This window comes from Tamandua tetradactyla, chromosome 13, assembly GCF_023851605.1.
Source record: "Tamandua tetradactyla isolate mTamTet1 chromosome 13, mTamTet1.pri, whole genome shotgun sequence".
NCBI classification, from domain to species: domain Eukaryota; kingdom Metazoa; phylum Chordata; class Mammalia; order Pilosa; family Myrmecophagidae; genus Tamandua; species Tamandua tetradactyla.
Genome location: NC_135339.1, coordinates 49,599,264 through 49,615,064, shown reverse-complemented (window position 1 = coordinate 49,615,064; position 15,801 = coordinate 49,599,264). Strand labels below are relative to the sequence as shown.

The 15,801-nt window shown below is 38.8% G+C and overlaps 2 pseudogenes; both read right to left on the bottom strand.

Annotated features, from left to right (window-relative positions):
* Positions 1 to 475: 475 nt before the first annotated feature.
* On the bottom strand, positions 476 to 1,145 carry LOC143653134 (diphthamide biosynthesis protein 3-like; annotated as a pseudogene).
* Positions 1,146 to 1,164: 19 nt separating this feature from the next.
* On the bottom strand, positions 1,165 to 10,118 carry LOC143653394 (interferon-induced protein with tetratricopeptide repeats 2-like; annotated as a pseudogene).
* Between the last annotated feature and the right edge of the window lie 5,683 nt (positions 10,119 to 15,801).

Genomic DNA, 15,801 nt, shown 5'->3' with positions numbered 1-15,801 from the left:
TGGACCCCCATCTGAAGTACAATTTCATTAGCCTTTTCTAAAAAGAAACCAACAAAACCTAGATATAGAAATTGTATTTGTTCTGATCTGACAAAATCATTCAAGCATCTCATCTACAAAGTTCATATGTTTGGCACCTCTGTTAATAATTTTGCTTTCCTTGGCTGCTTGTCTTTTTATCTTATCCTGATTTTCAAGGAACATATAGAATATTGAAAAGGAAACTCAATATTCTTTGACCATTTCACTTTTTAACTTTTCCTTTTTATTCATTAACTTTTACTCTGGAGAAATTATGACCTCATCATATTTTCTCTTATGTATCAAGCATAACAGAAAAGCCATACTTAGCAGAGTATCAACATTCTAACATTTACACAAATGAGGAGAGACTAATTTTCTTAAATTCAGAATAGCAAGATTAATGTCAAATTTCAAAGGAATGGGCTAATGTTAATAATAACCAACTAAAAAATACAACCATTTTTTGTCAAGAAATACTAATGACTTTGAGGTAGATGATTCTGTTATCAGATACTGAAGCAATTAGGTTTAAGATAAAAAAATGTTGAAACTGAGAGAAAAAATATACTGATTTGAAATTGTCTTTTTAAAAAATTTGAATGGAACCTTAAGACACTTGCAATTCAAAGTTTTATGCATGAAATCCAGGTGTGTCATGCTGTGGGTTGCTTCTTTAATTGAAGGTGAACGTAGCAGTTGATGAAAGAATCCACAATCTAACAGAACAACAAACCACAGAAAGGTTGTCCTTGTAAAGAGGTCTGTAACTCTGCATTTGATTTTTCCATCTTAGTTCATTCTCAGTAATTCGAGATTTGGATTCTTGTAGACTTCTTCAGCATTTAACTAATGCTTTGTTGGTGGAAGGTGCTAGGATTGTTTCTCCACACATAGACTGATCTTGTTGTAAATCACTTTTATAATGAGAGAGCAGCTAGGCACATTGCCTCGTCTTCCTCATTTTCCATATCTTCCTTGGTGACGGCAAAGTTTATCCCCACATGGGCAGGGGTAGAAATACATCTCTAAGTCTTCATCATAGTGGACATATTTGATTTCCACCTCATCATTAAACACCGCCATTGTCACTGGGGTCACAAAAGGGCTGTTGCCCTGCTGTCTGACACCACCTCCATGGGTCTAACCTTGGTGGCGCTGGGCGGTGCCTGGGGCACTTTTACTTCTATAAAATTTTCCTACATTGCAAAGGACATCTGTTGAACATGGGACTTTCTCCAAGACTTCTTCAACTAACCTCTCTCCTTCACTTTCTTCATCATTCATCTTTCAAAGTTTCAGGCCAAGAGGACTTAACTAGTTGTCAGGATTCAGCACAATGGCCTTTCTCAGAGGGTCAGTGGGGTTCAGTTGTCCAGATGGTAGCTCGCTATTGCCAGTCCAGATGTGAAGTCTGGATTCTTTGGGGTTTTTTCTCAGAGCCTTCTCAAAACACACCTTAACCCTTTCATTTTGCTTTCCTCCACATTTGAACCATGTCTACCCTTTCTCACAATCCAGCTCAGGGCTCTCAATTCCATAGGGACTGGAGAACTTCTTGCAGACTTACTTCACCTTGTCTATGTACTCTTGTACTTCTGAGACTCTGCCCATGTGATAGCAGACCCAGGCAGTTTCCCCAAGTGACCAGACTTCTGATTTCTGCCTGGGCAGCGTGCTTTTCAGCTTGCCTTAAGTATTGCAGGGCTGCCTCATTTTGACCTCTGCAGTGGTTTATATAGGCCAGTATATTGCACGTTGTGGCTTTGAATTCATTGTTCTGAAACTCAGTCTGGTCACACACGTTCTATCCTCAAAATTGTCCAAGGAATTTTCTTTCTTTACCAAGTTCCAAGTGAAATGGCATTTTAGTTCCTGCAGGCTGCTCTCCCAGGATTTTTTTAGTGATCTCACTGTAAGGAAAAGAGAAAGATGGACACTTTAAGACACTGCACAGGTTCATCTGAAAAGAAATGTAGGGTATGGCAAATGTCCTCCTCCTAAATGATATTAACCCAAATCGAAGAAGAACGAACTCTTTCTATATTTTGCCTCAGATGTCAAATGTTTAGTGAAGCAGGAACTTAGTGATGGTGGGTACTGAGAGAATTAGGAAGAGGACCATAGAACAGCCCTGAAAAAGGCAGCTTTTGTTCTTAGCTATTTTCTAGTTTGAGAGCTGCTCCAGGGGTTGCCAATCTGTAGGGCTTTCATCAGAGGTTTTATTTTATTTATGTAGTTTTTATGATGCAAGAGTATTTGTTTGTTTTCTGTTTCTGTTTTCCTTTCTTCCTTAGCATTTACTTTTATATTTTGGAAACAGGTTTGTTTTTTTCCTATTTTTTGTTACGGTTAGTCATGCTGATTTAAATTTTTTGTTATCCCTCTGAAACTCAACTCTATTTATCTTCTATATTTATAATTCCTTAGCTCTCCTCATTTTGCCTTTTAAAAAATATTTCTTACTTTCTATTTCCTGTCTATTTCTTTCTGCTTTCAATATATCCTTGATTGATTCCTTTGCCTATACATACATTTTTAGCTTCTTTTTCTTCAAGCAAATTGATTTTTGTCCCTTTTGTTATTTTAACATTCTCTATTTTAATTTTTCATGAGACTTGCTCCATTTTAGCCATTTAAATCTAATTTTCAAGCCATTCTTAATTATAATAATTTTTCCTGCTTTTGTAATATTCAACCTCTTAACATATATTAGCCGTATCTTAAACTTGTTTCACAGTAAAATGTTGTGATTTTGCTCATTTCTTTTCCATCCCTGCATCTCAACCAACAGTTTCTGTTAATATGCTTTTTTTAGTTGATCTATTAATAAATTTACATTTGTTGTTTTAATTTTCTTCAAAGAAAATTATTCCCTCTTGTGGGATTTGCTTTTTTAAAAAATTACTGTATTAACATATAATATAAAATTTCCCAATTTAATCTTTTTTTTTAATCATGGGCAGGCACTGGGCATCGAACCCAGGTGTCTGGTATGGCAGGTAAGAACTCTGCCTGCTGAGCCACCATGGCCCGCCCCCCAATTTAACCATTTTTAAGTGTACAATTTAATGGTACTAATTATATTTGCAATGTTGTGCTTCCATCACTACTATCCATTACCCAAATTTTTTCCTCAACCCAAACTGAAACTTCATACCTATTAAGCAATAACTCCCCATTTCTCCTCCTCATGGCCCCTAGTAACTTCTAATCTACTTTTTGTCTCTATAGATATTTCATGTAAGTGGAATCATACAATAATTGTCCTTTAGCATCTGGCTTATTTCACTCAGCATGTTTTCAAAGTTCATTCATGTTGTAGTATGTATCAGTACATCATTCCTTTTTACAATTGAATAATATTCCATTGTTTATGTATATGTCATGTTTTGGTTATATATTCATCCATCTGTGGATGGACCTTTTGGCTATTGTGAATAATGCTGCTATGAACATTGGTGTACAACTGTAACTGAGAAGTTAGGGCTTAAGGGATGAGTATGATTACTGAATCATTATATAGGTATGCTTTTTTATTTTCTGGTGTATTAGAGTATGGCCTTGTGATTGTAAAAACCTTGTGACTAAAGTTCACTTGTACTTATTTATCCAGTTTTTTGACTTTATAATCTTATGATCACTAAAGACAGAGTCTAATGTTTATTAGTGAAGGGTCCTGAGTTAGTCCAGAACTAACCCAGCCCAAGTCCAAGGTTATCTTGATAAACACAACTGGATCTAATAAAAAAGGACCCATCTGACTTGTATAGCAGCCTAGACTTTAACTATAAGTGACCTATGCCAAATTATAATACTAAAAATCACACCTATCATTGTTTTAAGGCTGCCATTTTCTTACATACATTCTGTTTTGTGACTAAGCATGTAATCAGTCTGTCCATGCTCAATAATTAGATCACCTCTAATTATATCATGTAGAACCATTGCACTCATTTTCCTAAAACTTACCCATCTTTTAATACTATAAAACTATCAGAATTACTGCAATTCAGTGAGACAGTTTTGGGGCTGATAGGCCATCTCCTTTCCTGCTTTGTGCCTAGCAATATACTTTTTCTCTCTTTGAAACCCACTCAGGAATTGTTTATTTGAGTTCATCAGGCAAAATAATCCACCGCCTTTGTCTGGTAACACAACTGAGTTCCTGTTTCCAATTTTTTTTTTTTTTTTGGCTATGTACCTAGAAGTGGAATTGCTGAGTCATATTATATTTCTATTAAGGAACCGAAAAATTTTCCACAGTGGTTGCACCATTTTACATTCCCCTGTGGTTTGCTTTAATAAAAACATGTAAGAGTATGGCTACAGAGGGTGGGTCACAGGGAAGCTAGCTCCTTTTCTTATGGGAGAACTCTTTTATACTTTAGGTACCTTTGCAACCCACTTGAAGTGATTTTCCATTCCCTTCCATGTCAGTCCTCAAAAATAGATAAATAAATAAGCAACAAGTAATTTAAAAAACAGCAAAGGAAAACAAAACCAAAAACCTGTATCCCAAAGCAACTTCAGGGATTGGTAGGTTAAAAATCATTCCATAGCCCAAAATGTTTCTCCCTACTGAGTATGTATTAGAGGCCCTGAAATATTACATTTTTTCATGGAAAAAAAAACAAAACAAAACAACCATGGTATATGTTAACCAGCTCTCTTATCAGGACTATATATATTCTATATATGGATTCAGACCTATACAACCGATAGCTATCTAGTAAGCCATGCAAAGTGGTTTTGATCATTTTTGAAATATTGGCTAGATGGAAGATTATATTCTTCTACTTTCTTCCTGCCCCTTCCCTCTCACTTTTGAGTGAGACCAGTCTCACCCTACAATTGGTGGGCACCCAAACTCAAGTGGAAGCTGGAAACGGAACAGAGTGAGTGAGGGAGCAAGAGTCAGTCTTCCTGTGTTAGAAAGGGTGCCGTGCATGGTGGGAGGTCTGCTGAAGGTTAATTTCTGTAAGACTGACCATATTCTGTAACACATGCTTCAGAAAGCATGACCCAGAAGTACATAAAGAACACGTAGGGTCTGGGCCCTTCAAGCTCTCCGATGTCCTGTTTTAATTGTCCTAGAGTCACTGTTGTCCTGTACATGAGTTCTATGAAGCAAACCAGGAATTTTAAATCAGTTCCAACTCTTTTCTGTTATTGTGCACAAAAGGAAACTTAACTATCCCAAGTAGAATTAACAAACAATCGGATGGAAAATTCCACTAAGGGGGAAGACCCTCCTTTCTTTAAAAGCCCCAGGCTGGTCTCAGGGCAGAATCAGGTTGTTTAAACCTCTTGGGGTAACTTTAGGGGAAGGACCCTGGAGAGTGCCTGGGTTGGCATCTGGCACGGTAATAACAGCAGCCTCCACTTGGAAAGTTCTTGACCTAGCTGATCTGTCTTCTTGCTCAATGAGGTTATAGGAAGAGTCCCTCAGCACATGAGCTCCTTAGTTCCTTTCTCATTTTGTAGATGATACAGAAAAAGTGAATAGAGCTGCGATTACCTCCAACATATATAACATATAGTCAGTTGTGCATTTACAGAATTGAGACATTATCATTATATAATACTTTTATATAAAATCCTTTGGAGCAGGCATTTGAAAGGCAGTCAATTTCATTGCTGGGGCATGGATTTTTTTTAAACAAAAACTCTTTCTTTCTTCATTTTCCTTTTCTTCCCCTTCAAAGCTGAGTTTTCTGACAGAAATGTTTATGTGCTTTCCTTTCATGCTCAGAACCTCACTTTCTCTTCAGCCTCCATCTGACATTGCTTTTAGCACTCCATTCAAGCAGCTCTTATTATTACTATTTTTTTTAACTTTTTTATTGTATAATATGCAATATATACAAAACAGAGAAAAAATAAAGCAATAGTTCTCAAAGCACTCTTCAACAAGTAGTTACAGGACATATCTGGCCCTGGCACTGTGGGATCAAAAATTCCATTCTGACAAAAAAGGGAAAAGAAGTGTAACTAATGAAGTATCAATGGCAGAGAGAGTTCAAAAATAGAGTCAAGAGGCAATGCTGGAGGTCACTCTGGACCTAGAGCATAGTCAAGAGTCTATGCTGGAGGTTTTTCGTGGGCTACCATACCATCATCTCAGATTTTTCCTTCTAGCTGCTCCAGAATATAGGAGGCTAGAAGGAATAAAAATTTTTTTTTATCATCACAATTGATTTTTTCTTTTATTGTGAAAAATAATGTATATACAAAAAGCCATAAACTTCAAAACACAACACAACAATTAGTTGTAGAACAGATTTCAGAGTTTGGTATGGGTTACAATTCTATAATTTTAGGTTTTACTTCTAGCTGCTCTAAGATATTGAAGACTAAAAGATATATCAATTTAATGATTTAACAATCATATTTATTTGGTAAACCCTACCTTCTCTGTATAACTCCACCATCACCTCTGATCTTTCTATCCCACTCTTTAAGGATATTTTGGCTACGACCAGCCTAAACTTTTTCATGTTTAAAGGGGCTGTCAATATTATGGGATAGGGAGATGGAACTAGCTGATGCTCAGGAGAGAATAGGACCTCTTGGTTTCAGGACTTATCTGGTCCAGAGACCCATCTAGAGATTGCAGGTTTTTGAAAAGTTACCCTAGTGCATGGAACCTTTGTAGAATCTTATATATTGCCCTAGATATTCTTTAGAATTGGCTGGAATAGTTTTGGTTGGGGTTTAGCAAGTTATGATAGGTAGCAATGTCTAAGTATAACTGCGTAAGAGTGACCTCCAGCATAGCCTCTTGACTCTATTTTTGAACTCTCTCTGCCATTGATACTTCATTAGTTACACTTCTTTTCCCCTTTTTTGTCAGAATGGAATTTTTGATCCCACAGTGCCAGGGCCAGACTCATCTCTGGAAGTCATCTCCCACATCACCAGGGAGACTTTCACCCCTGAATGTCATGTCCCATGTAGTGGGGAGGGCAATGATTTCACTTACAGAGTTGGACTTAGAATGAGGTAGGGCATGGATTTTTATTTCCACTGGAAAATCAGAGCTACTGGTCCCAGACACTTGCTGCTCTGGGCTTAGACTTGTGAGACTTATGCCTCTGATCCTTCTAGAAAGTCCAGTCATTTGCATAAAAACACCTCCTTTGTTTGTTTCCTCTCTGGATGAAAGCCACAGTGACACTGTGGCTCAGAACTAGTACAGCCATCACAGTGTCTTAGAGCAGTGCTGCTCAATGTGTGGTTCTAGGACCAGCCAGCATCACCTGGGAGCTTGTTAAAAGTGTACATCCTCTGGCCCCAACCCAGACTACTAAATCAGAATCTCTAGGAGTTTGAGTCCAGGAAGTGTGTCTTTAACAGGGGTTCAAGGTGATTCTTATATATGCTCAAGTTTGAAAACTGCTGGGAATTCCCTGGAGAACAGGGAAGAAGAAGGGGCACTGCGCAGGATTAAGAAACGACAGACACAAGAAGTTAGTTAAGTGGGGTCTGGGGACTCAAGCTCATCAGGAGCAAGAACCAGAGCCCTGAATGTACTGACATCCACATATTTATTGTGCTCTTATATAGGCACTGCTTTAGGGCGTATAATCAAAGCAAGATTATTCTTGAATATCTGTCATGCCTGCAAAGCTACAATTTTGGTTCACAGTTCCTGTCCCAAGAACTGTTACGTATCAGAATGCTCTCTATTCAGGTCTTTTCGGGCTCTTAAGTCAGCATCCTTGAGAGCATTTGCTTCAGCAGTTGTAGAGCACGGTATGCCTAAGCCCCATGCCCTTGGCTGCCAGCCGACTACTGAGCCCTCAGAGAACCATCTCCAACAGAAAACCACTGTCTTAGGGCACAGGGGCAATGCCTAGTGGAAGTCCCTTTTGTGGAAGAATTGAAGAAAATGAGAAGAGGGATAGATGGGTCTGTAATGTTGCAGGAAAGATTTTATTCTAAGAAATAAGAACAAGGGCTCTCTAGATTCTGGGTGACTATAGAGACATCTGCCAATGTCTCTAATCTTCTTTTTCCATCTGGCAGACAGGCAGACTAGCAGAAAAAACATCATTTCAAGAAACAAGATCAGAAACCCTATAGAAGGGTTTGGCCTCTAGGAGGTGAGCTCTGGGGCTGGTCTCCAGGGATTCTGGAGCCTCCAGGGATGAAGTTGTAGATATCCAGGTCCAGCCAAACCCTCCTCCAACCAAGGAAAGGAAAATCTCCCTTCCTACTCAATCAACTAATACTGTCTCCCCCGGGCAATCTTACAGTTCTGGGGGAGGAGGAGATTTTGGAGATGGAAACTATTTTCTCAGCACTCCATCTCCAACACACACTTGACATAGACAGGCTCTAGCCAATCAGTAGGATTTGGGAGTAAAAACATTTCTGTTAGTTTACCAGCTCTAACACAAATATGAAACAAGTGAGCACACCAAATACAAAATTCATCTTAGCATCACGTGGGACTGTTCTGCTGAATACATCTTTAACAACATCTGCTGAAAAGAAATCTTTCATTAAATCATAATTTTATTAAAAGCTCCTGATTTAATCCTTTCAAATAAGACACAAAAGAGGGATAGTCTATCACAGCAGTTCCTGCAGATCCATCTTTAAATGAGGCACCTTCTTGGTTATATGTAAACGTGCTTCTCTCTCTGCCCCCTTCCTTCCTGCCACACTTCTCTTCCTACCTCAGCTCTCAGCTCTCAGCTCTACCCTCCAGTGCCCCCACTTTTGTGCACAGTTCTCGATGTGCCCTTAGGAAGCTTGACTCTGTAAAGCAGAAAATGACTTTGGAATAAAAAATCCAGCATTGGTAAGGTAGATTTATGATCTACATAGATAGAGGCATAGTAAGGCTACGTACAAACACTAAAACAGAACAATTCAAGAACTGGCCTTTGGTGGGAGCACAGCTGCTTAGGATTTGCGTTCAACAAGATTGATTAGGCATTTTCAACACAATCAGAGAAGACTCGAGAATCTTTACCTCATGATTGCCATGCATTTCCCAGTCTTCCTCTTCTGCCATAAACAAATAAGTGCTAAAGACACCTATATGTAAGAGCAATTGCTGATTCTTTTCCTTGTTTGCTGAGACTGTTTTTATGAAAGAAAAATTGAAACAGGAAAGTGAAATTGATTTGAAATTGGGAGGCATGCTGAGGAGGATAAATGAACTAACTCCCAAGCCCATCAGGGACTCTACTCTGCTAGGTGAGTTCTAAGAGCATCCTTTTTGTAGCTTATACTTATGCCCTAAGGTCTGCTAATACCAAGGAAGCCCAACTCCAAGAAGCATACATTTATAAAGCACCCTTGCATCATGATTACAAAGTTAACTCATCCTCATTCAGCTCACCCTATCACCAGTTTGCTTGGTAAGCCACTTTGATAAGGAGTAATTGTGTAATCTCCTTAAAGTCAGGGATTTTCTCCATTTGTTCACTGCTGAAGCTCCCTGCAATAATACCTGACAGTTGGCAGGCATTCAAAAAGTAGTTGTTGAATGAATGCATACATAACAAAAGCTGTGTTCTGAGGTCAGTCTATCTGGTTTGAAACCAGGCTCTATTTATTGCTCTGAGACCTTAGGCAAGTTATTGAATGTCTCTGTGCTTTGCTTTCTTCCCTCTTTGAAATGGGGGTAATAATACTACCAACTCAGGGGTGCTGGGAAGACTAAGTGACTTAGTACAAGAAATGAACTTAGAATAATGCCTGGCACATGAGATTTAGCTTTTCTGACATTCCGTGTTCAAATATGATCATTAACTTCAAACAGTTCCTAACATCTCTAAATGTTCTCTGCAGCCAAATGTCACAATTTCCAGCCAGTGTTTTTGTTTGTTCATTCTTGTTTTTCTTTGTTTTAGAACATGACTTTTCTGGGGTACACAACAGTTTCAAACTATCTCCAAGGTATAATTAAGAAATTAGTAAAGAAAGGTGCAAAAGAGTGAGAAAGGGCAAGAAGGGTACATGTGGATATGATGTCAGAGAGCCCCAGGGGTTCTTAGAGAGTCTGAGACCTCACCAGGGGCTGGTGCGGTGGGGGTTCTTGACTCAGTCGCAGGAAAGAGTTCAGGAGTAGTCAGCATGTTATAACCAACACTTTAATAAGCCGTGATGATGCTGGAGAGCTCTGAGAGTTCTCTGCTAGATACTGGAGAGCCCCAGGAGTTCTCTGTTGGATGCTGGAGAGCCCTGGAGTTTTTGGAGAAGTCAAGACCTCAACCAGGAGCTGACACAGCGAAGGTTCTTGACTCAGCTGCAGGAAAGAACTTGAGGACTAGTCAATGTGCACAGCCAAAAGCTTAATGCATAGCAAAAGTACACACTCAAAGGGGGTGAGCATGGGTGCTCAAAGGAGGAGATCCCCCCTGAGGTCAGGATCAGGTCACTTTTCATTGGTTCTTTTTGGGTGCCAACCTGAGTGAGGGCTAGGTGTGCACATGACTAAAGGAACTTCTTGTTATGGGTCTTAGGGTCACTTCTCCATCTCTCTTTCCCTGATCTAACTGTCTCAGATATTTGGTACTGAGACAGTTCATGGGCCACCTTATTAGTACTCCCCCTTCAATAATGTGAAGATGTCACTGAGAAGGGGTGGCCCAATCAGCCTCCCCTTACACTGGGCCATGAACTCATTCTTCTTAGGGTAATATGTGTGAAATGATGTGTGTCACCTCCAGGTCAAGATGGTTAAGAAGCAGATATAAGTTCTCTATCCCTACTTCTGAGGCCCTAGAGCCACAGAATGAAAGAAAGCTGTGTCATTGAATTGCTGGATGGTGGAAAAGTGCCACCATCCAGGAGAAACAGCCTTGGTTGTTATGTAGCAAGAAATAAACTTCTTTTATGTTGTCATTCCTATTTTTGAGATTCTTTATTATAGCAGCTAGCCCTGTACTAATTCAGTAGACCTATGAAAGCAATATTTCTTCTCTCTTGTATACATTCCCCAAACTTGATTTCCCCAAACTTTGAAATATTTGGAGTCTGGGTTAACAGATTCTGCTTTTCTGGTAACAAAATATCCCTTTATACCCAGACCCTAACTTGTCTTCCTCTGGAGTCACATTCCAGTTTCTCTCTGTGCTCAAGAGAATAAAAAGTGAAAGGTTTTAAGATATGAGGTATTTGAGATAAAGGAAAGTAGACTAAATGATTTAAGTGAGTGTGCTTTATTGGCTGCTCCCTGGCAGAGCTCACCGAACCCGAGATGGAGGGAGGTGAGTCCGCGCAAGGGCTTTGGCAAGTGCAGTTTTTAAGGGCAGGGGTTAGGTGATAACATGAAAGCGGTGGCACATTAAACAAAGGATCATTATGCTAGTGGGTTGAGCAGCGGGTGGTCAGATGTCTGTTGAAAAATGAGTGAATAGATGTTTGCTGCGCAAAGACCTTGATTGTAACGGTTCACCTCCCGTTCTGGTGTGACTTCATGATTCCAGCCATAGAGCCCTCCCTTATTCCCCCGACCTAATAAAAAGAAAATGAGAATCTGAAATAGCAGAAACAGTGGCAACTACCAATTCCTGACAACACTATAGTCAAAGCCCCACATTACAGCACAGATCATTTTTAGGTGATTGGCTTCTGGCCTTAGAAGTAAATGCCATTCCCAGTTGGGACAGTCTTTGATTGGGAAGTTGATGGGGGTTAATGATGTTACTCCTCCATAGTCCTAAGTGAAAATAAGAGTCCCCAAATAAACTTATGACAGGGCAATTTGTATTCCTGCTCCTGTTGAAACATCAACACTATTTTTTTTCATTCACCCATTCATTAGTTCATTCACTCACATATTCAGTAACTACTTATAGAATACCTACTATGTACCAGACACTCACCAAGGATACAACAGTATACAAAGATCCCTGTCTCCATGAAGCCTACATTCTAGCAGGAGGAGAAAACAATAGATATAACAAATAATTAAATCATATAGTATGTGATGAGTGCTATGAAGAAATGAACAAGTTGAGATAGTAAGAGAAATTAGAAATGGGAGGAGAAAAGAAGCTCAAGGTCTAATAGCTGTGAAGTGGTAGATCTCTCTACAGCTTAATTTCTGTACTGGAAAAATGGGAATTGTATTAGTATTTAACACATAGGGTTTTATGGAGATGAAATGTGCCATTATATTTAAAGCCCAGAGAATAGTGCCTAGCATATAGTAAAGCTTCAGTAAGAGTTAGGTAATATTACCTACTACTGCTACCATTCCCAACTGGGAATGGCAGGGACTCATCTGCAGAATAAGTAGCCTGGATGTTATTCTAATCGAAATATAAACAGGGTGTTGAAGCGGAGAGTGACTTGATTTTATATACATTTGAACAACACCATTTTGGCTGCTGTGTGAACAATGAATTTTAGGAAGGCAAGTATGGAAACTGATAGACTAGTTAGGGAGCTATTGCTGTAGTCCAGGCAAGGAGTGATGGTGGCTGGGTTTAGTGTGCTAGCAGAAGAGATTGAGAAAAGTGAATAGATTTGGAATCTATTTTTTTTTTATGAAAGACTCAGAGGACTTGCTGATGATTGGATTTGAGGTACAAGGTAAAAGGAGAAATTAAGGATTTCAATATGCTTTTGGCTTGAGAAGCTAGTGGGCAGTGGTAACATTTATTGAGATAGAGAAGACTAGAGCAGAAGTAGGTTCACAGGAGAAACCAAGAGTCTTGTTTCAGAATTGCTAAATTGAGATGCCTGTTGGATATCCCAGGGGAGTGAAAGCCTTTTTGTATAGAAAGAGGGATGATGTAGAATAGAGGGGATGATCAGACAGAGCCTTGGGACACGAGAACATTCAGAAGTTGGGTAGAGGAAAAAAACAGCAAGGGGGCCAAGGAGTGGCTAGTGAGGAGGGAGGAAAATTAACAGGTATGCTGCCCTGCAAACCATTAAAAGAAAGTGTTTCAAGAAGAAGTGGCAAACTGTATCAAAGGGTGGTGGGAAGGTACTAAAACAATGACAGAAAATGACCATTGGACTTTATAGCATGGAAGTCATTGGTGACTCTGGAACTAGATATGTGCAGAGTGATGGAGGCAAATGCTGTACTGGAATGAGTTGAGAAAATAGGAAGTGAGTAGACAATTTTTTCAAAAAGTTTTTCTGTCAAAGCAGAAACTTGGGGGATGTACAGCTGGAGATAGCTGAGGGGAGATTGCTTTTGAAACTGGGTAATATTAATGAATGTATCTAATAGGGGTTGAAAAACTGGTGATGCATGGGAGCTAAAAAATACTGGAGTGAAGTCTTTGAATAGGTAAAGTGAGATATGAACAAGAACAAAATTGTGATGCTTGATTTTTTATTTATTATTTTATAATTTTTTTTTTTACAAAGGAGTATATCTTCTAAACTTATGGAAAGGAAGGCAGGCTGAGGCACACATTTAGGTAGGCTGGAAGAGTTGGAAGATGTGGATGGTTCAGTAAGTTTTTCTTCTTAGAGAAGATGTACATGAAAATGTTAGCAATAGTTTTCATTTTTGTTTGTCTTTGTATTTTTATTCCCTGCCCCCAGATTTTTGTTTTTGAATGTGCATTTCTGAAAATAATATTCATGTCATAGGCTCATGGAATCTGTACTAGATAGTTTCTACTTGCCCCTCCAAGCCCATTCTCCATCCTTCTGCATGGTGCATGAACCAATTGGCTGACCTTTATAGACATCACTGAACTCCACTGTCTGGCTACCCAGTGGGTTTAGCCAAAGGGAGACACAGCCAAAGATCAGAGGGAGGAAAGGGTGTACCGAGGTGTATACTCCTGGGGCTTCACCTGCAGAATTTTCCTCTACTGGTCCATAGCTTCCGCCAGTTGGCCCTCTATTTACAACCCTCTTTGGGTTCCAGTAACCTCTCTCTTCTTGCCCCTTCAGACCTATGGAGGATATTAGTCCCAGGGTATTACACCATGCCTTTTTATCTCTAAACCCTGACCATGTATTTATTAAACTTTCTTCAATTGATTAGCTTGAGTTCCTGCTATAGAAAAAGAAAGGAAATCCTAAGCAGGAGAGAGCCCAGGAAAAGGCCTGAGGACTAATTGATAAATGACTTTAGGGCATTCTCTTTGTGACTTTGGGCAAGTTGTTTATCTTCTCTGAGCCTTAGATTCTTCATTGCTTTTGCAAGGATTAAATGAGAAAACACTTAGGTTTTATATATGGTACTAAAATAATTTTTTTTAAATCCATGGAGCTGCATGGCAAAAACAGTGAATCTTAAATTAAACCATGTATAATCCTGTAGCCACTGTTGTTGACAATTAGCACATTTCCCTTTACAAGATTTTAATTGCAAATATAATTTCAGTTTACATCTTCTGTTTTACTTGTTATCTTATGTTTCATAACACTGCTACAACCAATAACAATCTGTTTGCCCCACCCCCAGCTTTTTTGTCACTCCCTTGTCAACTTAGTCTCTTTACTTGTTATCTTATGTCAAACTGTTCACAATATTAGTGTAAACTGTAATCTAATGCTTATCCCAGCTCTTCAAAGAACCTCTTAGATTTATGTTAATTCTGTAAACGGTTTACTCCAGCTCTTGTCAGTCTTCAATTAATTATATAATTAATAATTAACCATAATTCCAATGAACCATAACCAATAATTTCAATTAACTATATTTCCAATTAACCATAACCAATCAACCAATATCTGTCAATGCAACTATCTCTACCACCCCTTGTCTAATCCCATAAAAACCCCAAATCCTTATAATAAGAGGAGACAGATTTGTGGCCTTTTTGACTCCTGTTTTCCTATACAGTGTACTATAAAATAAAACTTTTTCTCCCTTTGAAACCCTGGTGTCATAGATTGGTTTATATGTGCATAGGGCAGAGAATCTGGTTTAGTAACAATTGACTATAGTTACTAGTATAATTATTAAAATGTGCTTTCATCAATTGCAACAAAAGTACCACACCAATGCAAGCTGTTAATAATAAGGTGGTAAATGAGACTACTATATTTTATGCATAATTGTGCTGTAAACCTACAACTTCTCTAATTAAAAAAATCTTGTTTAAAAGAAATGAGAAAACACATTAAAGTGGCTTTAATGTTGCCTGGCAGATAGGAAGCACTTGAAAATGTTCTTTATTAGTGTTGTTATCATTATGTGTAACAGCAACAACTGATATCAATCACTGAAGCTATTCACATGGACCATCTTATTTAATATTCACAGCAGACCCAGGAGGCAGATAATCAGTGTTCCCATTTATGGATGAGGAACTGAGAAATGTGGTTTTTTACACAATATCACACAGCAAGTACAGTACCAGGTTAATGAACTAAGTGTGTGTGTGTGTGTGTGTGTGTGTGTGTGTGTGTTTGCATGTGTGTGACTATACTCCTCAAACCCTTACATTGGAACTACACATGGTATTTTACCATTAGTCAGAATATAAAGAAGGGACAACCTGGGAAGAAAGGGTAGTAGAGGAAATTCATTACTATGAATCTGTGACTTCCCACTTATCTCAGAGAGGGATGTGCACAAAGGTCCACTGCAAAGGGAGAGGCCCTAATAAGTCTCTCCACAGATAGGCCTTGTGGAGAAAAAAAATGTTCTTCCTCAATTAAATGAGTAAGAACATTTAGTGAGTTTCATTTCTCATTTCTTTTCTCAAGTCTGATTAACAGGGGGTAAGCTTCAACTACTGACCCACTAAACTGTTCAGAGGAACTGAAGGAAATTCTGGGGCCAAGATGACAAGAAAAAAAGGAGAGGAGAATTATATAGGGCTGGGTATG